This window comes from Camelus bactrianus, chromosome 2, assembly GCF_048773025.1.
Source record: "Camelus bactrianus isolate YW-2024 breed Bactrian camel chromosome 2, ASM4877302v1, whole genome shotgun sequence".
In the NCBI taxonomy this organism is placed as follows: domain Eukaryota; kingdom Metazoa; phylum Chordata; class Mammalia; order Artiodactyla; family Camelidae; genus Camelus; species Camelus bactrianus.
In genome coordinates, this window is record NC_133540.1 from 81,354,093 (window position 1) to 81,380,546 (window position 26,454).

The window sequence follows — 26,454 nt, forward strand, 5'->3', positions numbered from 1 at the left end:
AAGCATTACTGAAGAGAAAGAAAGAGGCTGGAGGAATAACTCTCCCAGACTTCAGACAATACTATAGAGCTACAGTCATCAAGACAGCATGGTACTGGTACCAAAACAGACATATAGACTAATGGAACAGAATAGAGAGCCCAGAAATGAACCCACAAACTTTTGGTTAACTCATCTTTGACAAAGGAGGCAAGAATACACATTGGAATAAAGACAGTCTCTTCAGCAAATGGTGTTGGGAAAACTGAACAGCAGCATGTAAAACAATGAAGCTAGAACACTCCCTTACACCATATACAAAAATCAACTCAAAATGGATTAAAGACTTAAACATAAGACAAGATCTAATAAACCTCCTAGAGGAAAACATAGGCAAAACATTATCCGACATACATTTAAAAAATTTTCTCCTAGAAGAAATAAAAGCAAGAATAAACAAATGGGACCTAATGAAACTTACAAGCTTCTGCACAGCAAAGGAAACCAGAAGTAAAACAAGAAGAAAACCTACGGAATGGGAGAAAATTTTTGCAAGTGAAACCGACAAAGGCTTGAGCTCCAGAATATATAAGCAGCTCATACGACTCAATAAGAAAAAAATAAACAACCCAATCCAAAAATGGGCAGAAGACCTAAACAAGCAATTCTCCAAGGAAGACATACAAATGATCAAAAAGCACATGAAAAAATGCTCAATATCACTAATTATCAGAGAAATGCAAATCAAAACTACAATGAGGTATCACCTCACACCAGTCAGAATGACCGTCATTCAAAAATCCACAAATGACAAATGCTGGAGAGGCTGTGGAGAAAGGGGAACCCTCCTACACTGCTGGTGGGAATGCAGTTTGGTGCAGCCACTATGGAAAACAGTGTGGAGATTCCTCAAAAGACTAGGAATAGACTTACCATATGACCCAGGAATCCCACTCCTGGGCTTGTATCCAGAAGGAAAACTACTTCAGGATGACACCTGCACCCCAATGTTCATAGCAGCACTATTTACAATAGCCAAAACAAGGAAACAGCCTAAATGTCCATCAACAGGTGACTGGATAAAGAAGAAGTGGTATATTTATACAATGGAATACTACTCAGCCATAAAAACCGACAACATGATGCCATTTGCAGCAACATGGATGCTCCTGGAGAATGCCATTCTAAGTGAAGTAAGCCAGAAAGAGAAAGAAAAATACCATATGAGATCGCTCATATGTGGAATCTAAAAAACAAAAACAAAAACAAACAAACAAACAAAAACAAAGTGTAAATAAAGGACAGAAATAGACTCACAGACAGAGAATACAGACTTGTAGTTACCAGGGGGGTGGAGGGTGGGAAGGGATAGACTGGGATTTCAAAATTGTAGAATAGACTACACTGTATAGCACAGGGAAATATACACAAAATGTTATGATAACTCACAGAGAAAAAAATGTGACAATGAGTGTGTATATGTCCATGAATAACTGAAAAATTGTGCTGAACACTGGAATTTGACACAACATTGTAAAATGATTATAAACCAATAAAAAATGTTAAAAATAAAAAAGAATCTACATGAAGTGTAAATACAAATTGAAATTTTCATATAAACATGAAAATAAAATCTATAGATGACAAGCTGTTGTAAATTATTTTCATCACTATTCTTTGGGCTTTTAAGTCTTTCAAGCAGGCTTTAAACTACTTCTAAAAGCCATAAATTCATTTTGTATTAGCTTTACGAACATAATACGGATTTCTCATCATTTTTGTTTCTTCACATAAAATAAAACCTCCCTATACATTTTTACCACACCAGAACCATTCTTCTTATGGACATATGATATATAATAAGACATCCTCCTTAGACCATAAAAAGCCAAAACTAAAGGTGATAGCCTTCTTCACTACAGTTGTGACAGGGCTGTCCTAACTTAAAATAGAAATTTCCTGGATACACTTCATATTCTTCCAAAAACAGTACAAATTCAAAGAACTAACTCTTGGGACCAGGCAAGACATTAGAAGATACTCAAATATATTGATGTCTGCTGTCCCACCCTCAGAATAGGCCAGAATTCCATAATCCTAGATAACAATCCTAGATGAGGATTTTATATAGACTTTATGTCCTCTAGAAGATTTTACAACTGTATAATATTCCTTTCACATTTTTGCTGTTAGCTATATTTATTATATATCCAGTCTATATCTTCCATATATCTTATAGCCTCTATATCTTAGCCCCTTTTACTGTGTTTTTAATTCTATAAACATTTAATAGATATTCTGAAGAATAAGCCTTCATATAGCATTAGATTCTAACTTCTATTCTTTCAACTAAGAATGGGAGTCTTAACATCAGCTAGTAAGATGACCCCCCAAAGTTTCTTCCATGACCACCTTGATATGTCTGCCTTTCTTTGAATTCTTGAATACTCTGAGTGACAGGAAGATTAAAACTTTCTGAAGATGTCTCTGTGGGCAAGTTTTCTCTGTACTAGGTTAATTATGTGCTTTTTTCCACTATTTACCCTTGGCCATAGCATCAGTCTTTCAAGTATTTGAAAGTAGTCATTGTGCTTTTCTCCGGATATTCTCTTCTAAGATAAATAAAATTAAAGATATTTATTCCCAAGAAAGAGAACACTTATGTCAAAAAAGGGAGCATCCAAATCTAAGAGTATATGAATCTGGGTACCTCTCCCCCCTAACCCCAGGTACCTCACACAATGTTCTAACTCTGACAGCAAATTCAAAAAATTCATTGTAAGAAAGAATGGGTATATTCCCCAAAATCAACTTCAAAAATAAATATAAATATAAAGTCTCTAGCATTTACTTAATGATTATGTATTTACCATCACAGAAATAGCCATTCGAAGACTATAGTTACCCATAACAATAAAAAATATTTCTTCCTACTAATCTTAAATTTAATCCCATTAACCCTTAAAACAGCTCCCTAGTTTTAGTTTTCCAGAATATGGTGCACATTTCAGCACTGTAGACTATTTTTTTATCCCTCATCTTCCAAGATTGTTTACTCCTAAACCTTCTTGTCTGCTTTTATATATCTCCTTGCAACCTCTTTTCTATCCCTTTACCCTAGATTTTTCTAATCACTGATCTGGAGCATGTCCTGGCTTGTTTTTTTCTTCAGGAATAGTGCCAAAGTGTCACACAAGTTTTAATGTATATCGAGTAGATGTTTTACTTTTTGTGAGCCATTTGACTGTTCAGAGAAGTTAAGAGTGTAGTGTGTTATTAAGGATTGACATTTGTGAAAGGAAAAGGTAGGAAGCAGGACTGTGTAGGGGAGCCAGCAGTCTGAATTGCAGATTTGACAATGTCTTGGATAAGCTAAAGGGGAGCTCCGAAGGGAAAAGTACCCATTAAAGGAGTTCTGCACAGGGCAAAAATGGCTAGATCTTCGTACAAGAGTCTTTCTCTGTCACTGTCTGGGGGCACCACTAGGAGGTCATCTTCACTCAAATGGGACATGGACCTGAACATGTTAACAGCTAGAAGCTTTCAGCTAGGAACAGTTTTCAAAACAGGGCAATGAGCTCCTTTTGAGGAGGAATCTGAGCACTGTATCTCTGTGTCTGCTATAGCATACCCTCTGTACCATGTGGATCCACTTCTCCATTTATGTGCAGGGAGCTCCAGGACTCTAAGCTCTCTTCCAAAGGAAGAACCTAGAAAAGTTGAGTTAGGGAAAAGAAGTACAAACCCTGTCACTGTTGTTGGTTCTAAGGCTGAAGTCATCTTCTTCCTTCCCTTTCCATTTTAAATTTTCCTTGCCTTCAGCCATCACCTCTGGTGATCGCAATGGCTTACCTGGAGATATGACCAAAATCGTCACTTCTGGGAAATCGGAGCCTTGATAAACATATATCTTTCTTACATAACGGTTGCTGAACTTATCTATTTATAATCACAGTGGATCAAGTGATTACTAACAGGCACCCAAGTGGGTACAAAACTCCATATGTATTATTCCTTGTCCCCACAGTAATAGCAGCCCTACCTCCTCTTGATGATCAGGTCAATTATCCCTACCAATGTCATGATTCCCCTTCTTGACTCCTGGTTCCTGGACACAAAGAGTCCAAGTGCTCAGGTAGTAACTATAGCTTATAGTTCAAATAAATCCTTGTTGCATCCCTTGACAAGAGTGACATTCCTTTGGGGAACAATACCTCTAATTTACAGAGCTCAGAGTTGCAGCAATGGCAAACAGTTCCCCCGTGGGTCATTGGGAACAATGGTAAGTGGAGGCATGCCTGCTTCCAATTCTTTGTACCCAGACCAATTAATTCTCCCTCTTGGGCTCAGAGCATCATATAGATTCTTTAAGTCAATGGGTATACTACAACCTTGAGTATAGCCCCTGACCTTCACAAACTATTGCCTTTGACCTAGTACTTCAGCTGTGCCTTCAGTAGACCATTCCAGTGATCTGTCAGGCTGGCTACTTTTGGATGGTGCAGTATATAACTCAACCAATGGAACCTATGGTCATGGGCCCACCTTCTCACCCTCTTCACTAAGTGGGTCCCTTGGTCAGGCATCATATTGTAGAGAAATAATGCCCAGGGACCAAGTATTCCATAAGCCATGGATTGTGATTTTGATTGATGCTCTGCAGGAAAGAAAGATAGCATCCAGGATGTGTCTATTGCTATGAGAAAGAACTGCTGATATTTCCAGGACAGAGGGGGCCCAAAATAGTTAACTTGATATCAAGAGCCTGATTGATCTTCTCAAAGAATAATATCATTCCAAGGACACATATTTAGTTTCTTACTGTCAGGTTAATTCCCCACTATTTGGGGGGCATGTATCTTACCAGTATCTCTAGCATTCTTGCTGCCTCTTGTTCATTCTGCTTGATCAGCATAATATCACTTATGTACTAGATCCATGTGATGTTTTGGGGAACATCAAGTCTGTCCATAGCTCTTTGGATTATATTATGATAGATAGCAGAGGAATTAGTAAAGCACCGGGACAAATGTGTAAGTGCATATTGTTCTCTGTTCTGTATGAATGCAAACTATGACCCTCTTTCTCTACTGGAATAGAAAAAAAAAATGCATTCAACAAATCAGTGGCCAGATACCATGTACCTGAGATCATACTAACGTGCTCTAGGAATATCATGTATGGCATGGCAGCTGTAATTAACTCTATCACTTGGTTGACATTAAGGTAGTCTATAATCATTCTCCAGGACCCATACGGTTTCTGCAGTGGCCAGAGTGGCAAATTAAACAGAGATATAATAGAGATTTATTAGGTCTTTAGAAGTGGCACTTATTTCTACCCCACCACCCTGGCCAATGAGGGGCTGTTTCAGTGGCTTCTGGTTAGCCTTCTTCACTACAGAGCAAGGATCCAAGCTGAGGGTTTCTCCAACTGTCAAGAATGCCAATCCCAATTATACATTCAGGGTCCACGGAAATAAAGATTAGTTGTATTTATAGATGCAGTGGATCCACTCTAAGCTAGATTTTGGCCAAGATTATATTTACTACTTCACCCCTGTATGTCGTCATTTTAATGGGGGTGCAGCAATGACGATGTGTCAGCCCTCTGGGTATTAGGGCAGCTGAAGTCTTATGTCCAATACTCAAATGTTTCCATATTTCTTCTTCCCAATATACCAGTCACTGAGTAGGCTATCAGTCCTTTGGGGAGAGACTGGGAAAATCATTACAGGACATGCTGGTGCTGCTACAAGTTCCTTTTTCCTGACGGCCTTGCCACCTCATCAATCAATAGGTTCCAGACCTGAAAACTGGCACGGTTATGGAGACTGGGCAAATGATGTGGCATTTTATGGAGGCTATGATCTTCCTTTTCCTGCTCATCCATCTTTCTTTCCTTTGATCACACATACTAAGCAGTATCTTAGCTACCCACTTATTTTTCCCTTAAAATTCTGCATTCTATTACCATCTTCACAACTCTCTGTGTGTCAAGTTCCGGTGCTGCTCCTCTGACCTTAACAGATGTTATAATCATTGTGGCTCCTGGCTTCTAGAATTTAAGCGCCACTCCTGGTCTATATTACTTCAGAACTATATCATCCCTATTGCTATCAAAAAGCCAAGTTCCATTACAACCTCCTTCCCATAAACCCAAACTTTCAGAGAACGTCTCTGCTACACATTTTCATGATCCTGGACCCCTCTCACACTAATGCATTTCTGATGGGCTTGGTGAATGTTATGTCCTCCTAACTTTACTGTGGGTCTTCTGATGGGTTTTCTGGGCTCACGTAATATATCCACTCTAGCATGCCCATTTTCAAGCTTTTTTAATCCCTTCCTCTACCATTTTTCATGGCAATTCAGTCATTTCAATTTCATTCAACAAGGGCTGTTGTTTCTAGGGGTCATGTTTGCAGCAACTTTGTTCCATCACCTTGGTCCTTGTTAGGATATTAAGCCAGTATCCTGAGAGTGTGTCCCATGTGAATACATTTCCCCTTATTCAAATTTATATTTTGGCCTCTTTGATTTGATTCTGGCACCCACTAAATCCAGTCCCAAGTAAATTCCTGCAGCTCTTGCTGGTTCATGCTGGCTAATTTTTTGGAGATACTTTGGTATAAAGTCCTCTCCTCCCATTTCATGTCCACCTTATCTCCAGCTTAGTTATGCTTCAAATTAACTCTAGTTATTGGCCTAAAAGCTAAGAGAGTAGGAGGTAATCCTGAGAGGAGTCCCTGATGCCTTACAAGAAAGACCTCAGTAGTATCTTTCCACATAGTGATGTGCTAGTTTTTAATAAGGAAGCATGGATCACCTCTAGAGGATCCGAGGAGTCAGAGAAATTGATGGAGCAAAAAGCTGGAGGAACACCCACACAAATGTGTCAGGGTTCAGGTTTTCCAAGCAGATGCTAACTTTGGCTTAACAGTCCTGCCTTGGCTGAGCATTCAATCATCTCTGAAGGTCTGTAAATGTTGAATCTCGAGTTTGGTCATCAGTATTTTGTACCCTTCCACTGCATCTCCTCTCTTAGAAGTATCTCCAGAGTGTCCACTAATGAAATTTTAGCAACTAGGCCACAACTTTGTGCCAAGAATAAGGTATTTTTGCCAGGGGTACTACCTGGGATAGGATCCTCATTACCCATCAGGTGGTGAGCAATCCAGATCCCAAATTCCATCTAACTGGCTGTTTTACCAGACCTCTGTGTCACTTGAGTTCTTCAGGAAGCAGATTCTGAGACAGAGTTAAGAGTACAAAAGTTTCATTAGCAAGAAACACCCATGAAAGGAAAAAAGAAAAAAACAGAACCAAGCAGGAGATTCTGACAAAGTGTCTACAAGCCAGCAGGGTGCTCTGGTGTAAAAATTACCTGTTAGAGCAGTTCCATGTTGGGTGGATGCAGCCTGTCATACATAGCACAGTCTGGATTAGCCATTGGGTAAGGCCACTCTGAGAAGCATGCAACCCTGACTCAAAGGCTAGGCAGAAATGAAAGAGTTAACAGCCAGGGCTGTCTACTCATCATACTGGTCCAAAGATACAGATCATTGTCCATCACCGTTTTACTTCCAAGATCTTGTCAAAAAGCACTCAAGATTTTGAATTTTGATGCTCTAGGACATTGAACTGATGCCTCTGAGTAATAACATTACTAAAACAACCTCTGTTGAAGGTCAAATCCTTAGCTAAAATAAAAATGTAATTCCTGGCCAGCCTGGTCCTATATTACCGATAGTGAACAAGTAAGTGTGACAGGTCTTTTTCTTTAGTAAAGTGTGGTGATTGTTCCTTAGAAAGTGGCTTCCATGAAGGTGTTCGCAAATTGATTTTCTTACAGTTGTTCTTGATGCTTTTTTTGCAGCAAGTCTTATCTGAGTTAATCTATTACTTTCTATATTGCTATGACCATAACTCAGATAAAACATAACACATTTTCATTTTGTCACTCCATTATTTTTACAGTAAGTCAATATAATCTGACATGAAGCATGCCTTGCTCAGCATTTATTGATCTGTTGGTTTGTTCATTGTTTACATCAAAACACCACTTGTCAGTTCTGGCCCTATTACAATTATCTTCTCATAGGGGAAATGACAGCTTCAAAGCCCAAATATGAGTCAATTTCCAAGGTGAGTTACTCTCAAGATGCTGGTACAAAAGGTGTACCCCACTTCCTCCCTCTAGGCATGAATGATGGATAACTTTCATTTTCTAGCACAAAAAGAGAGACGCATATATCTACCCTAACAAGATATCACTTTCTCCAATACAAGAGAAAGGTATTTTAATTTGCATCACAGTGCATGAGCACACAGTAGATGTTGAATAAATGATAATCATTATTAACATTGGTTCAAACAACTGTGGACATGTCTAGTCATCAGCAGGAATCAATTTTGGTGAGGTGTGATGGAGAATAATGAGACAAGCCAAGTTGGAGCAACGTTTCTAACATCCATGGAAATTAAATTGGTCTTTCAAACTTCTCATGAGGCAGACAACAAACAATGGTAAGCATGATTTCTCAAGTGCCTAAGCTTCTTCTTGTTTATTTTAGAAGTATTCTGCAACCACATCAACTCTCTAAAATCATAGAAATATTAGAATTTTACTAACACTTCTACTAGCTAACTTATTGCACTAATATTTTCTAACTTCTTATTTTACTATCTACTCTTATTTCTAAAAAGCAATTTAACTTCTAATTCAGTCAGTAACCCTATGGACCCAAGCATACATTCACCACATTCCTAAATATAGAGAATTGTGCTTCTGATACCCCTTTTAATAAAAATGTCCTTAGCCTTTCCCCCTTGCATGTGAAAGTTATATTAAACCATTCCTGGGCTCAGCTAAAAACCTCCTTTCTTCATGAACTCTCATAAATAAGGACTACCTACGCATATCTCTCTTATCTCCTATAACATATTTTGATTTCTTCACATGTTTCGGCACTTGAAAGAGAACTGCTTTTCTTGTCACTGCCATTCAGTGAATCACTTTTATAACACACATTGCAGCCTATCAGGCTAACAGAGTTTGTGTGATCTTTGGTAAGACTCTGATTCTCTGAGCCGAAATTCTAGTCATTCCCAGCTCTACAATTTTGTAATTTTATGAGTTGGCTTAGATTCTTAGCCTGGTATTATGTCCTAAGCAATTTTTATTATCCTCTCAGCACCCTCCAAAGTAGTTAACTTAGTACACACATAGGAGTATAATAAGTACATGCTGAATCAATGAATGAACGAATTCAGTAATTTAAGGCTTCACTGACTTAGAAAGTATACTTTGGGTAGAGAAATTTAGTTATAACCTCCACTGATTGTTTATGTTATTGCAAGCCTTAGCCACTAATCCACTTAGATTTAAAAATGACTCACTAATTTCTTTTTTAATTTCAAAAGAGTTTCTCTAGACAACAGGGTCACAGTTAGATATACACATACAAACAATGACAGATTTGTTTGAGTTGGGCAATCACTTTGATAGGCAATTTTTCAAAAATAAATAGATCATTTTTTTAACATTGTTTTCAAATTGTTGTAAAGGCAACTTCTACTAACCATGTTCAAAACCATTATAAAAGCTGAAGTAGCTTAAAATATGCATGTATGTATGCATATGTATATAAATTACTGAAAACAGCTGAAAAGGAAAGAAGCAATAGCCTAAATCTATCCGAAATTTTAAATAGTGTCAAAACTTGTCACTCTTTTAAAGTTTGTATATGAAAATAAAAGTGAAATTAGATTAATCATAGAGACTTTAAGCCTGATTAAAATCCAGCAGGATGTGATATTTGTTCCTCTATGAAGATAGAAATGAGATGTTTCTGATTATATCCTACTCGTCCCGTTGGTAAAAAAAAGGATCTCCTTCTCTAAATATTACAAGATGCCTGAGCACATGCTCCCCAACAATGGACACACGAGATTGAGAGAAGTTTGTTAGTCATATATACTCACAGCTCAAGGGAAGGAGACACTATATACTGTGCAGGGGTTGCATTCAGGAGCAGAGTGAACCAACAGTGGCTGTGGGTAGAAAGTTTATAGTAGCAAGAGGGTAATGTGCCCCTTGTTCCTGCCGTAGGATGTGGTTGGCTTGTTGAGTAATTCTATGTGCAGGAAGGGAAGTGTAATCCATCAGCTTGAGGACCAGGTAGGGTGCAGCTAGTCCAGTTAACAGGGGAGCTATCTGGGCGGGGAGCCTTTTTTGCCAGCGGAAAGTACATCTGACAAGAGCAAGGGAAGCAACTCACAGTTAGGTCTTTGGGGCCCTGTGAGGCTCAAAGATATCAAGAAGCACTTGAAATATTAGGCCTTACAGTACTTGAGCAATGTCAATATGAGACCAAGATCAGGGTATATAAAAGGAGAGAAGATTGTTAGACATTTATAATTTACTATGGTTAGCAAAGGAGAAAGGGCAGGGAGGGATAAATTCAGATTTGGGGAATTAACAGACACCATTACTATATATAAAATAGATAAACAACAAGGACCTACTGTATAGCACAGGGAATTATATTCAATTTCTTGTAATAACATATAATGGAAAACAATTTGAAAAGAAAGAGAAAAAATATATATGTATATGTAGAACTGAATCACTTTGCTGTATACCTGAAACTAACATTGTAAATCAACTACATTTCAATAAAAAATTTTTTAAGTTTTTAAGTTACTAGTCCTATGTTAAGTATTTTATGTATGCAGCCATTCATATATACAAGAAACAAGAGATAATACCCAAATGGCTGTGAGTGACACCTGAAATTGAGTATTTGGTATCAATAGATTTATAATACTGTAATTTTACTAACTTATGGAGCAATGGAGTCTTAAAGTTTATTTATACTGAATATTTAATTTATCTAGCATGTAAGTTAGAAAAGAATAAATAGGACAAAGGGAGTAAGAAGCCCCTCCACATACACACACACACACACACACACACACACACACACACACACACAAAGGGAGAGAAAGAAAACGACGAAGGAGAGGTAGAAAAGAAAGATAAGGAGGAGGAAAGATCACTTACTTAATCTTCCCTGCCACCACTCGCTTAAGTGTGAAGAGAGATCTCACCAGAGTCTTTCAAGACAGGAATGGTCCAAAACCATTATAAATGCATTTGAAATTAACAAGATGTTGGTAAATTACAATTAACATTGTGAAAATACAAGCATTAAGAACCCGCACGATTTAGCATGAATATATCTGCCAAGCTGTCAGAGCCGTAGAAGAAGCTTTTATCCTGACTTTCAACTGCAAGTACATCAAAGACCATGAACATCAAGCTTTCCCCCAGGAATTACATTTGCTATTCAATAAGCCCTGGGGAAAATGTTTCAGACATATCCTGGCTGTGTCCCTGTCAACATTAGACTGGGCCAGGGACAAATCCTAACAATTACACTGCATCTTGTAAAACATCTTTATATTCTTTTAGGAAATAACTTCATACTCATCCATTTTTATCATGATGTGTGCACTACTACTTATTCCCTAGAAAATAAATGATAGCCACACTTTCCCCAAAAAGCTTGCAATGTCTTATCCATCAGTCCCCAAAGCAGAGAGTGCTATAAGCTGTTAAGGAGATTCTGGAAATGCTTTTGGATGGGAGGATCAGGAGGCTCTGATGCTTAGAGGTATAGAGCAGGGCAGGGCATGCATAAATGAATATCATCAGTAAAGCTTTGCTTAAAGGATCAATCACTCTGACTCACAAGAATGAGAGATTTCCAACACCACCTAGATTTTAACTTGGGTATCTTAAAGGCAAAGAATTTTATAAAGTCAAGTAGAATCACCCTATAAATCTGAATGAAGCAGATGGAAACCTAATGGAATTTTTTTAACCAAATTTAGTTTGGTTAAACTGAGGGTTTATGTAAGACACTGTATCAAATCCCTACATAATAAAATGGAGCTATAAAACTGAGTTGAAGGTTGGTTCCAAAATGTGAGTATTTTTAAAAGACATTTACCTTTGTTTAGAATTACAAATTCTCCTAGCCCTGGACATGCACCCTATCTACTTCTTCTTGACTGCTGAAGCAGAGGTCCTATCAGATTCCCAACTACCTCCTTTTTCTCTTCTTTCCCTTCTTAGAGACTATTCTCCAGTCATTCTCTCTTCTGCAACTTTAGCCTTCTTCCTCTCTACTGAATCGTCTCATTCAATGTTCCAACATGTTTTAATTCCATCTGTATCTTAAAAAGATAAAATTTTGTATTCATATTCCCCACCCTGCTTATCCACACTATTTCTCTGCTTCACTCTACAAAGATGCTTCAGTGTTTAGACTATCTCCAATTCCTCATCTTCCATTCACTTTTCATGTAATTTCACATTAATACCTACAGCTACCACACTGCTGAAAATGCTTTTTCAAATGTTACCAAATATCTATATTGCTAAATCCAGGGTCTTCTTTTCTGCATGTACCTTACTTGGTTTATCATTCAAAACAGGCTAGATTTTCCGTTAGTAACAAAAGACCCAAACAACTACAACAGCTGATTTTTTACCCATGTTATATGTCCATCACAGATCAGCTATGGTGTGCCTTCACTGTAGAAGCCAAGTTGATGCTGGTGGAGCATCCTCTCCTTGGAACATTGCTGTGTTATAACTGAAGGAAAACAGGTAAGTGCCATATGTGCTAGCGAGAAGTGACATGTCACTTCTGGTAAAAGCAAGTCTATTGCCATGCAAGACTTTAAAAGGGAGGGACAGTGAATATTGGTGAAGAGTATGTCAACTTGGCATGTCAACTATTTTTACATAGTTGAATATGCTTTCTTTCATTTGTTAACACTCCGAATATTTTGCTTCCACTGGCACTGTCCTTTCCAGATATTCCTTCTACCCTTCTGGCTGGTCTTTTCAGCCACTTTTGTTGACTACTTTTCTTATCCAACCTCTGAAGAGATTGGAATTCCTCAGGGTTCAGTGTAAGGCTTTTAATCACTATACACTCTTTCCTTAAATGTTCTTATCCACTTCCATGATTTAAAATATCACCTATATATACAATTTGAAACATGTATCTCTAGCCCAGACCTCGCTTCTACACTCTAGGTTTACCTATCCAACTATTTCTTAGACACATATTCTCTTAGATATCTCACAAGCATCTAATATTTAGAAAACCCAAGACAAAACTTTTGATCTCCTGCCAAACCTGTTTCCCCCTCAGTCTTTCCATCATGGTAAACTGCATTTTCAGCCATCTAATTGTGCCAGAAACCAGAGAGTTGCTCTTATTACCTCACTCTCTTTCACCCCCACATCCAATCCATTACCAAGTCCTGGTGAGTCTATCTCCAAAATGTTCTCAAATAAGTCTGCCTGTCACATTTCTCCACCCTAGTTTAAGCCAGTTATGTCTGTCACTTTAATTACTACAGTAGTTATCCTCTTAAATCCTCCTGATTTTCTTTTTTGCTCATTCTCCTGTATTTCTATGATTTCTTTATAGAGAAATTAGGCTGATCAATTGAAAACCAAATCCAATTTGATCTATCAATCTCTTGTTCAAAACCATAAAATGGTTTTCCACTACATTTTTAAAAAATAATAAACTCCTTAATGTGTCTTAAAAGGCACTCTCTGAATCCAAAAGACCTCTTTCCAATCTCATCTCTGCCCTTTCCTTCTCAGTCTCCAGCAAACTGCTTTCTCTCCAAGTCTAGGAACATGGCAAGATCTTTGCTGACTCAGAAACTTTGTAAATGCTGTTCTTTCTGCATGGGTACCTTTCTCTTCCTCACTGCCCTCATCTTACTCTTAACTAACTGCTACTTACCTCTCCATCTGAGCTAGATAATTTCATTAAGAGATCTTCCCTAGGAATCCAAACTAGTATTATGTTAGTTCTTACACAGCACCATATTTTCTTGCATCACACTTTAAATATTGAGTATTGCATCAGTTTCCTAGAGCTGTTGTAATAAGTGTTACAAACTGGGGCTTCTAATAAAATAAATTTATTCTCTTATAGATATGAAGGCTAGGAGTCAGACATCAAAGTCTTGAAAGGGTCGTGCTCTCATGGAAAGTTCTGGGGAAAGAGACTCCCTTGCTTCTTCCTTGCTTTGAGGGGACAGCAGGAAATCTATGGCATTCTTTTGCTTGTAGATATGTCACTTCAATCTCTGCCTCTGTCTTCCACACAGCTGTCTTCCTGGCATCTCACACTGTCTGCTTTCTGTGCATGTCTCTATGTCCAAATTTCCCTCTTCTTGTAAGGACACCAGTCATTGGATTAGGCCCACCATAATCCAGTATAAATACAAATAGTTAACATACATCCATTATTGTTATTTATATTTCAAAAAGTTGTGGCAAATATAACCACTACCACAATTAAGATATATGATATTTCCATCACTTCAAAATATTTCCTCATGCCTCTTTGCAGATAAGCCCCCTCCCTAAACCTACCCCACCTCAGCTACAGGGAACTACTGATACGTTCACTGACACTGTAATTTACCTTTACCTGTTCTAGAGCTTCTCATGAATAGAATCATAAAGTATGCCTGCTTTTATATCTTGTTTCCATTTACTTAGAGTGGTATTGTAGTGATTTCTCCACAGTGTTACTTGTATCAATAGCTTATTCCTTTTACTGATGATTAGTTTTCCTTGTATAGATACACTACAATTTGTTTCTTCATTCACTTATTGATGGATGTTGAAGTCATTTCCAGGTTTTTAGCTATTAGAAATAAAGTCTCCATGAACATTCTTATACAAGTTTTTTGTGGACAAATGTCTAATTGTTCTTGAGTAAAAACATATTAGTAGAATTGCTACATTATATAGAATTTCCATTTTTAATATTACAAGAGCTCTCAAATAGTTTCTCAAAGTGGTTGTAACATTTTATACTCCTCTTAGTAATGTATGAGAGTTCCAGTTGCTACACATCTTCAACAACATTTTGTCTTTTTCAGTCTTCTTAATTTTAGCCATTCTAACGGGTATGCAATAGGATCTCACTGTAGTTTTAATTTCTATTTCCCTGACTATTAAGGATGTTGAGCATCTTTACAAGAGCTTACCAACCATTTATACACCTCCTGATTATTTGTTCAAATCTTTTGCACTTTCTATACTGGGTTATTTGTTATTGAATTGTAAGAGTTCATTATATATTCTACATACCAATTCATTTTTCAGATGCATGTAATGCAAATATTGTCTTGCAACCTGTAGCTTGCCATTTCATTTATGTAAGTCTTCTAAAGAATAGGTTTGTTAATTTTTATAATTGATAATTCATGTTTTTGTGTCCTAAGAAAAGATCAAGAAGACTTAATTCTATATTTTCTTCTAGAATTATAGGTTTTGTTTTACCTAAGTATATAATATGTGAAACAAGAGTAATGGTTCATTTTTCTATATGGATATCTAGTTTTTCCAATACCATTTCCTTCGAAGACTGTCCTTTCCCTACTGAGTTTCCTGACACTCTAGTTAAATATCACTTAACCATATTTGTGTCTCTATATTTTTATGGGCACTCGATCTGGTCATTGATCTATATGTCTTTTCTTATACTCGTATTACACTGTCTTGATTTCCGTGGTTTGTAACTCTTGAAGTAGTGTACATTCTCCAAATTTCTCTAGTTCTTCTTTTTCATGATTGTTTTAGCTTTTGTATAGCCTCTTAAATTTTAAAAACTGGTTGCTAATTTCTACCACCATAAAAAAAAAAATACTCTACTGATACTCTGACTAGGATTGTTTTGTGCATATATCTAAATGTGGGAACAATTTATATTTTAAAATGTTGTCTCTTAATTCATGGACATAGTATATCTTTCCATTTACTTACATCTTTAATTTCTATCAATAACGTATTGTAGTTTTCAATATATATGATTTACATATTTTTTAAAGTTTATCCCCAAATATTTTATGTTTTGATACCCTTGTAAATGGTATTTTTATTCGTTTTCAATTGTTTGTTGCATATGCATAGTAATAAAATTGTTGGGTTTTTTTGTTTGTTTGTTTGTTTGTTTGTATACCAATCGTGTATCCTGCACCCGATGTGAATTCACTTATTAGCTCTACTAGTTTTGTTGTAGATTCCTTGGGATTTTGCATATACAACAAACATGCTCTCTGTGAATAAAAATAGTTTTACTTCTATTAAATCTGTTTGCCTTTTTAAATTTCTCTTTATATTATTACACTGGCTAGAGCAGCTACTACAATGCTAAACAGAAGTGTTAAAAAAGATACCCTTATCTTGTTTCCAATTTTAGGGGGAAAGTATCAGCATTAATAACTGTCACTTTAGGGTATTTATAAATGTCCTTTATCAGACTGAGAAAGTTTACTTCTATTCCTACTTCGTTGAGATTTTTTTTTTCATAAATAAATGGCTATTTAATTTTGTTGAATGCTTCTACATTTTTAGAGGGTTATATTGTTAATTTTCCTTTTTCTATTAAAATAGTGAATTACAGTTACTAATCTTCAAATGTTTAAACAATCTTGCGTTCCCAGGAAAATCCCAACTTGTCATGATGTATTTCCTTTTCATATGTCATTTGATGTGATTTTGTTAAGGATATTTTTTTCCTCTTACGTTCACGAGAGATTTTTCTCCTGTATTTTTGTTCATTTGTTTGTAAAGTATCAGTCTGGTTTTAGTATCAGGATAATTTTAGCCTCAAAAAAAAATGAGTTCAGACAGTGTTCTCTTCTCCTGAATTTTTAAAAAACATTTGTGTTGTAACGGTATTTATTTTTCCATACATGCTTAGTAGAAGTCACCAGAGAAGCCATTCAGACTGTGAGAAATGTATTAATTATTAATTCAATGTCTTTAATGGATATAGAGCTATTTAGATTTCCCATTTCTTATTGTACAAGTTTTGGAATTTGTCTGTTACATCTAATTTGTCAAATTTAGTGGCATAACATTGTTCATAATATTCCTTAATTGTTGTTTTAATGTCTGTAGGATTTGATGTCTCCTTTTTCATTTCTGATGTTGGCCATTTGTGTGTTCTCTAATTTTTTCCCTGATAAGTCTAACTAGATTATCAAATTCATTAATGATTTCCAAAAAAAATACAAGTTTCAATGTTATAGATTTTTTTCTATTTCACTGATTTCCTTTATTTATTATTTCCTTCTTTAAGACATTAATTTTAGGCATTTTTCCTTGTTTAATACACAAATTTAAAGCTTAAATTGCCACTAAGCACTACTTTGGCTTAATGAAAAACCTTATATTGTGTTTTCATTACCATTCAGTTCAAAAGATTCCCTAATTTTCTTTTTGATTTTTTTTTCTATTTGGGGATTTTTATAAATATGAAGAAAGTTCCTGTTCATTATTAAATAATAATCCTTTGTGCTCGAAGGACATACTGCATATAACTTCAAATATTTTAAGTATGTTAATAATCCTGTTATGCTTAGTATATAGTTTATTTTAGTGAATATTCCAAGTGCACTTGAAAAAAATATGTATTCTGCTGTTGTCAGGTACAGTATTCCACAACTATCAATTAAGTCGAGTTTCTTGTAGTATTGTTCAAATACCCTGTCTCCTTAGTGATTTTCTGTCTTCCTATTCTATTGATTACTCAAAGGATGGTACTGCAATCTACAACTATAATTGTGGATTTATCTATTTCTTATTTCACTCCTTTAGTTTTTGTTCCATGCATTTCAAAATTCTCCTAAGTTTATCTTCTTGATAAATTGACTTTTCATTGCTATTAAAGAACATTAGAAATATTTTTGTGAGATGCACTGTGGCTTCACTAGCGATCGCTGCTCTTGTCGGGTCTGAACCTCCCCAACCCCTCCCCCAGGAGACCGTTGTGGTCGGCCAGGCCCTGCTCCTTGGTAACCACGTGTGACCGAAAGGCCGTGATCAAAAATGCCGGTATGTCCGAGGAGATGCAACAGGACTACATGGAGTGTGCTACTCAGGCACTGGAGAAGTATAATAAAGAGGACATTGAGGCCCATATCAAGAAGGAGTTTGACAAGGAGTACAACTCTACCTGGCACTGCACTGTGGGGAGGAACTTCGGTAGTTAGGTGACACGTGAAACCAAACACTTCATCTACTTCTACCTGGGCCAAGTAGCCATTCTTCTGTTCAAATCTGGTTAAAAGCATGGACTGTGCCACACACCCAGTGATCCATCCAAAACCAAGGACTGTAGCCTAAATTCCAAATACCAGAGACTGAAATCTTCAGCCTTGCCTAAGGCAACACCTCAATCTTTGAACCTTTATTGTGTTGTTGTGTACAGGGCATTCTCTACTAATTTGTTGTGGCTATAAAGCAATTAGCAAAACAGCTTACATTTGTATTTATTTTCTATTGCATACCTCTCTGCCCCATGTTCTTCTCTTCAAAATCTATTCCTTTAAAGAAAATAAATCCATTGGAGAAGAAAAAAAAAAAAAAAGAAATATTTTTGTGCTTTAAGTCTATTTTATCTATTATTAACACAGACATTTCAGTTTTCTTAATGATGAGGGTTTGCACAATGTAACTTTTCCATTATTTACTTTTACTTATCTGTGTCTACATAAAAAGTGCATTTTTTGATAAAAAGTATGCAGTTATTTTTTAATCCAGTTTGATCATCCCTGACTTTCAACTGGAGTATTTAGATGGCTTATGTTTAATATAATTTTCAATATAGTTGAGTTTAAGTCTACCATCTTACTGTGGTTCTGTTTAGGCCATCTGTTCTTTGTTCCCTTTTTTGTATTTTCTCACTTCATTTTATTAATTAAGGTTTCTTTCAATACGTTTTATCTTCACTGTTACATTATTATATATACTGTCTTATTTTATGTTTAATGATTGCTCTCGGGTTTATACTTGCATCTTTAACTTATCACAGTCTACTTTCAAATAACATTGCATTATTTTGAATCATGTAAGAACTCAGTAACAGTATACTTCCATGGCTCCCTCCCCTAGTCCTTTTTGCCACTGGGTTGTAAAATTTTATTTCTATAGCTTGTCTTACATCTTCCTCCTTCTGTACTTATACCTCTCCATCAAGATTCATTCCTCTTTATTAATGTCTTTTTCATATCATAATCACTCAGTAATGTTCCCTAAGAACAACTGCCTTAGAGATTAACATCCTAATGCTTGCCATATGAGACTCAAAGGGGGTTGCTGGGATAAAATACTATACTCAAAAACATATGCTAATCTTTCAAAAGAATTACATATGAAGTCTTCAAGTTTCCATGAGTATTTTCAAAAGTAACATATGCAGTCCTCAAAAGAAACAAGCAAGGCTTCTATATAAGTTCAGTAGTTTGAAATGTTTGATATATGAAGGGGCATGAATACAATTCAGGCTGCTGAGCTAGAATTTATTTTTGTACTTTCTGGAAAATAGAATTTGATAAGCAAAGAACACTGTAAACATGGTAAATGCATAGCATATTTAACTGTGCAGGGCAGAAAACTATTTTTAAAGCAGAGAGTATCAATAGCTTTACAGTAAAAGAATTAATATGGGTAAAATCTGTTTGAAAAGAACAAATGGACAGTTTAAAATAAATGCTCTTCTCCATCCTCCCCTTTCTCAGACAGCAGTTACTCATTATAGCCCCAAGTTGTAAAGCCATATTTCTTGTGAAATATACTATAATTCAGATTTTACATCAAGTTGTAGTGACCTTCCTTTCAGTTAGTGTGAGTTAGTGAGGTTTTAAACTATTTTTTATCACATAAAAACTGTAAAAAGCAGTTGGACCTATAGCTATCCCTCCACACTAGAGAACTGGGTGCTGGAGGGGTCTAGAAGAGAGAAGAATTACTTTCATTGTATCACCTTTCCACTGCTTGAACTTTCTTCCATGAATATAAATGACTTTTTCAATTTTTAAAGAAGCTGCTAGTTAATAAAACCATTAAGTGATGTAATTTCATAATTTTATTGTGCATGCTCCATTATGGATTATAAACTGCCGTAGGTATGCACTAGCTTTTATTATAAGCATTATATCTGAAAAGGTATTTGTTGTGCATAACTGACTACTATTTATTACACTTTATGATTATAAATGCAAAGCATTCATACACTAAATACAAATAATTAGTAATTAATAAAAATTTTTTGACAGTGTTAAGTAATAAAATCAAAATTTCATTGATTCCTATTAAAATTAAAATTCAACCAACAGGTTCATGGTTAAGGCCATCACACAATTGCCTCAAAGGGATTTTGGAAGTCAGATAAGGATGCAGTGAATTTTTCTCTCAAATGCCACATGTCTCATATATTTTCTGCAGAATGCTAAAAATGGCAAACAGTGGTGTAATGAAGTGGAACCTACCATTATTTCAGCATGGTTCATCATTATATCACTGAAGCAAGAACATGGCCTTACAAAATGTACTAGCTCCCTCCACTTTACATCTAGAATTACAGAAAATTAAATAAAAGATGTAATTAAGCTGTTCTTGTGAAAAAATCCAAGAAGTGCTGCCTTTCCAATACCTCCCTTTGCAAACATTAATGCTTTATACTTCAAATGTGCTATCCCTGTCTATCACTGGATTGGGAGCTGGGAGAATCTGACAAATTGGCACTAAGGCAGACATTTCAGAAATGAGATCAGCTCTGAGAACCTGGCAAACTAGAGAAAATTCCATTTTCTTCTTACCTATTTCTTTCAATTTAATTTTGGAGCCCATTCTAGAATACCAATTCTTATAAAACAGCTAAGGAGAAAATTATTCATATCCTAGATAGGTTCTTGTCATGACTAAAGAGACTGAAGAGCAGTTCTGTCTTTAGAAAGGATTTCTGTAATTGGAAGATAGCTGTGTGTCAGTTGATTATTGATGTATAGGTTTAAAGCAATTCCTATCAAAATCCCAGTAGGGCTTTTTGTAGGTATAGACAAGATTATTCCAAAAATTATACAGAAAAGCAAAGAAAGTAAAATAACTAAAATAATTTTGAAAAAGAAGAATAAAGTGGGAAGAATCAGTCTGAGGCTTATACTATAACTACAGTAATCAGAACAGTGTGGTACTGGTGCAGGGATAGACACACAGGTCATTACAAAAAAAAAAAGAAGAAGTGCTTAATAAACAGGGTAAGCAATTGAGGGAGAGCACAGAGAAGAGCTGCTGCCCACCCCCCACCCCTCCACACACACATGCTGGAGGCTGCATAGGGGGCAGCAGATGGGGTGGAGGATGCAGGTTCAGCCCAAGCAGGGCTGACTGCTGAATGTTCTCTTTCTCCAGGGAGCCTTGACAGCCACGCCTGCCTCACACAAAGGTCTTATTCCCCCAAGGTTTACAAAATCTGCCTCAAATATTGCTTCTGACTCCCACTTCTAAGAGGACAAAAGTAATGTTCAGGAGAAGAGTTTGCTTGGGGCCACAGGCACAGGGAGAGAGTTGGGCCAAAATGGAGAATTGGGGTAACTACAAATCGACTTGGAGAATCCTCAGCCACATGCATATTCTGCGTCCACGGTGGGAAAAGCTCACTTGCCTTTGGGCTTGCATGTGCATTTATGAATGTACTGGGGGGACTGAATGAAGTGAATTATTTAATTGGTGATTATATCAAAAATCATTCATAAACTGGAAAAAAAAATAAAAGTGTTCTCTAGAGTTTTTAGTTAAACCCTAACTCACAGATCTCCAAAACAAGGTGGTCTTAAGAAGTGAAATTTTATTAGTGAAATTCCATTTATAGCACTTGGAATGAAGAGTTCCAAACAAAGAATCCCAAAGCTATACAATTCATAAAATGTTTCTCCATATCTTACACCTTAAGTGATAGAAAAAGTTTAAGTTTCACAAGAAAACCAGCTCTCTTCTTCCTTTTCTGGAGTGTGTGCTGTGTTGAGCACAACTGACTTGGATTTAGCAGCACCAGCAGACAGGTCAAGTGGCTCTAAACTTCAAACAAAACTCCTAGCCTCAAGTCTGAAGACTCACCACAATGGACACATCACTAACTCTCATTTTAGTTACAGATTCCTATTCATTCTATCAAACCACATTCCTCATCTTCAATCTTTAGGACAGCATTCATCTATCTACTTCAGGTTGTACACAACCTCTAGTCACTCTGTTATTTACCAACACTTAAAACCTGTCACTTATATAGAGACAGCAGGTTTTTACACTACTACTACTATGGAATACTACTCAGCCATAAAAAGATGAAATCTGACCATCTGCAACAACATGGATGGACCTTGAGAGTACTATGCTAAGGGAAATAAGTTCGATGGAGAAAGACGAATACTGCATGATTTCACTCATGGGGAATTTATAAAACAGGCAAATAAACAAATGAACAAACCAAACAAAAAGAAATACACAGATATAGAGAACAGAGTAGTGGTTAGCTGAAGGGAAGGAGATTGGGAGAATGAGTAAAGGGGGTCAACTGTGTGATGATGGATGAAAACAACTTCTGGCAGTGAGCACACTGCAGTGTATACAAAAGTCGGAAGTTCAAATCTTGAACATGATCTCCAAGACCATTAAGGATCTGGTTTCCAATTCCATCTCTAGTCTCAACCCCCACTAATTTCTTCCTTGCTCCAAACATGCCAACTAGATGAGGTTTCTTTCCATTTCTTGAGCACATCATGCTTTCTATTGTCTCTTGGTTTTCCCATCTGCTCTGACTGAGCTCTGTCTGTAAAGTTTTTCTCTCCTTTTGTCACTTGAACATAATTTCACAGAAAAGCCTTTCCTTATGGCTTTATGGCAGACCTGCCAAATTGAGAAATAAGACAAATAACAACGGCAACAAGCAACAACAATAACAGCAACAACCACAATAATAGCAGATAAAGAGTCATGAGATTCCCTAGGCCCTTCCCCCTATTAAGCAATATCAGATCCAAACACTGCACTGCTTACAGCCTTCTACTCAAAAGTGGGAATTTTCAATTGCCCAGTTTCATCTGTTCCCACAGCTGGTGTGATTCATTAGTTCTTAGGGTGAGTCACAGAGGGTTTCTTAGGGTCCTGAAAAGAACAAGGCAATACTTCTAGAAAAGGTCAAAGGGTACTGTGACTACATTATTACTTTCCTTGGAGCAGAAATTACAAGCCAAGGTTGAAATCCAATTAAAAAGGTTTCTGGCCCTATTTGAGATACAGAGGAACAAGTTTCTTTCAAATTACATGTATCGTAACAGGCAAGCAAGCAGGATTTTATACAAATTTTATACAAATGGGATTTAAGCAGAGCAGAGAATAGTGTAGATGCTACTTTTCACTTTCAGTGTAATATCTTGTAATAACCTTTAATGAAAAAGAATATGAAAACAAATACATGGTTAGATTTGACTCCAAGGTTTCTAGTGGAGACTTCCGTGGGACACCACCGGTAGCGATATGTACAGGATTTAAATGGTATGTGTGCATGTATATACATCATTACTCATGCCCTCTAATTCCCTTTTGTTTAACTTCTTATAATTAGATATTAAAATATCCAAGGCCCCTTTCCCTTTTAGAACTCCAAATAATACCCAATATCAAGGTCTCTACCCAAGGATTCATCCAATATAAAGCACGCTGCCTTTCTTCCTCAAGGAAGCACAGTAAGTGCCTATCAGAATCTCAGGCCTCCTCCGCACTGAGTTCTGACCCTTAGGAAACCTTCCATGGGAAGGTTCAGTTAAGCACTTTTTAATGATCCAGTAACAAATCTCCATCTTAGCCTTTCTCCTATTCTTGCCTCCTGTGCTTTTCAGTGACTTCCAATACTTCACCTTCATTTTTATGAACTTGGAATGAATCCCAACAACTGGTCCATATCATCTGAAAATACAGGTCAAAATCAAACATAAAGAGCAGTCCTCTGAAATTAAATTGACTTCAAAAAATAATTATCTTTCCCTTTGCTCTGAACATTTAATGTGACTTTCGGAAAAGGATTCTATTTGCTTCACTATTATTTTGGTATCCCACTTTTCTGAAAGTAAGAGTCAGATGTTCCATATACTATATGGCCACAGGGGGAATTTAGCTGGAGTTCAGACTTTCATGCATGAGCACCAAAGGAAGCATGAGGGGATTCAGCAGAGTGAAGGCCAGTTCTTTACAAATTCAGGGGCATAAGTCAAGATTAGGTAAAGTAAGTTTCCACTAGCCCCATGAATAGTACTGCCATGGCCTATAACATTTAGATCGCTGAACGCTGAAGGGAACAGAGCCCTAAATTATCACTGATGAAATGGTTATAAAAAAGAACTGCCCAGTGGGACCTACAATTTTGTTCTTGTCTCTCCACGTTCTGCACGACTTCCAGTACGAGAGTTCTCAAGTGCAAGGCATGAAAGCCAAATCTGATGAGGAAACAGCTTCTGATTCCCCCAAAACACCATTTTCCCTGATTTCTCTGATAGGCAGTTGATTTCCACATAGAGCTCTTTTAAGATGCTCCTTTCACAGAATAATGAATCACATGCCATGCTTCTGATATAGTTTTGCAGAAACCAATATGCCAGTGATTATTTCCCTAACCATATTCTAGTTTCAACCAGGATGACTGGCATGAAGGCCACTCAATTAGTAGTGTCTTTAATTACAAAGGAGAGAATGCTCTCCTACAGATAAGGGTATGTCACGATCTAGCAGAGCAGTATTTCTCTCTGTAGTCCATAATAAAAGGAATTTCTGTTTTGGCAGGATTGTGCCACGTTTTAGGGCATATAGTAAAGATATTTATTTGATAAATGATTTGGCAACACTGTACTCCTACCTTATTAGACTGTGTCTAAATATTCAATCTAATGATTTAGAAAATCTCTTTATCTTAAGTAGGGCCCACAGAGTGTGCCAAAATGTAATAATTACTGTGAGTATAGCTTTAGTAGTCCAAGGATATAAATAGTATAAAATCAGGCTCAGCTTTTAAGAATTTGTGTTAATTTTTAGGACTGTCTTCATCTTCAATGTTGTCTTTCATTTTAAAGTTTCTTTTCTGTGGTTGGAGACATTTAAAATATTACAGCAGAGAGTCAGTGGGACTTGGAAAATTTTAAAATAATTTAAGATATAAATAATCATAGAAATAAAGGTTATCATGTATTGAGGACATGATAACCCTTCCAGAAGCCATGCTAAAGACTTTATATGAATTGCATTATTTAATCCTCACAAAAAACCTATGGGGCAAGTTCTTATTTTAATGTCCATTTTATAAATGAAGAAACTGATGCTTAGTGTAGTCAAAGAATTTGCCAAGGGTAAGTGGTAAAAACAAGATTTTAACCCAGTCAGAAGGACTCCTGCTGTCATGCTCTTTATTACCACTCTAAGGAGAAAAGTGTCCAGCAGAGCAGATTATTATACTGATGGCATTCATCAGCTCTTAATTCTTAAGAAAGAAATTAATTAACTAATACAAATGATTCCAACTTACACTGGAATCTCAGTAATGCTTGTATTTTGTATAACCTTATGCTAAACTTTCGAGAAAAATGTGTGTACTTCTAATTCTACAGTGAGAGTTGATTCCCAAACATTCTTTCATAATTCTTCTGGAGTTTCAAGTTAAAGTGTTATCTTCATTTCCTGAACCCATGTGGAAATAGCATACCTTAAGAAATATTTCAACAAGGTATAATTCAACCTAGTGTTCCGTGTTACAGAAATACTGCCCATTGCTACAACTTGTGTCATTTTTATTGGTGGCAAAGTTGTATGAGCTTTATAGGCATTTTTACTAATAATTTATCCCTCTTCTAAGTATTTGTGCTTTCCTTGTGTATGAATATCATTTTCCCCATCTATATATTTATACAAAAGACCTGCTTGTACACACATGCATAAATGCATACACTCATATTTACCTGCTCACTTCACACACAGCTACAGGTTTGTGTGTGTGTGTGTGTGTGTGTGTGTGTGTGTGTCATTTCAAGGCTATTTTGGTTGAAGAGCTACTTTAATAGCTTAGCAGTTATATTTATGCAGTGTCAGCAACTGCCCAGGCTATGATGATATAAGGGCGCTAATGACATTATATTCACTGAACTGCCATAATAAGTTTCCAGAGAAAGATAACTTAATTGGCAGCCTATTATCAGAGTATGAATATGGGTGCTCTGGAGTTTGGAATGTGCTCATTGAAGCCAAGGTAATTGAGGCATCAGGTGATTTGAGTGGCGGTGATTAGAATCATCTGTGTGCAATGTGCAGTGAGTAAGAACATGTGTAGGAAAGAATCCTTTTTATGAGACATTTAACTGTTGAGACCTCTGAATAACCTTGCTATTCTTTTACCCTCCTCACGTCTTCTAAATCGACTTTTAATGCACATTGGAAATAGTTTAGACAAATATTCCTGAGATCAATTTTTATAGCAAGTCTTAGATACTAGGGTAAAAGACTAAATTTGCTTTTAAGGTAAACATTACTTAA

General features: G+C 36.4%; 1 pseudogene; it reads left to right on the forward strand.

Annotated features, from left to right (window-relative positions):
- The first annotated feature begins 8,087 nt into the window (after positions 1 to 8,087).
- Positions 8,088 to 18,293, forward strand: LOC105078903 (dynein light chain 1, cytoplasmic-like; annotated as a pseudogene).
- Positions 18,294 to 26,454: the final 8,161 nt, after the last annotated feature.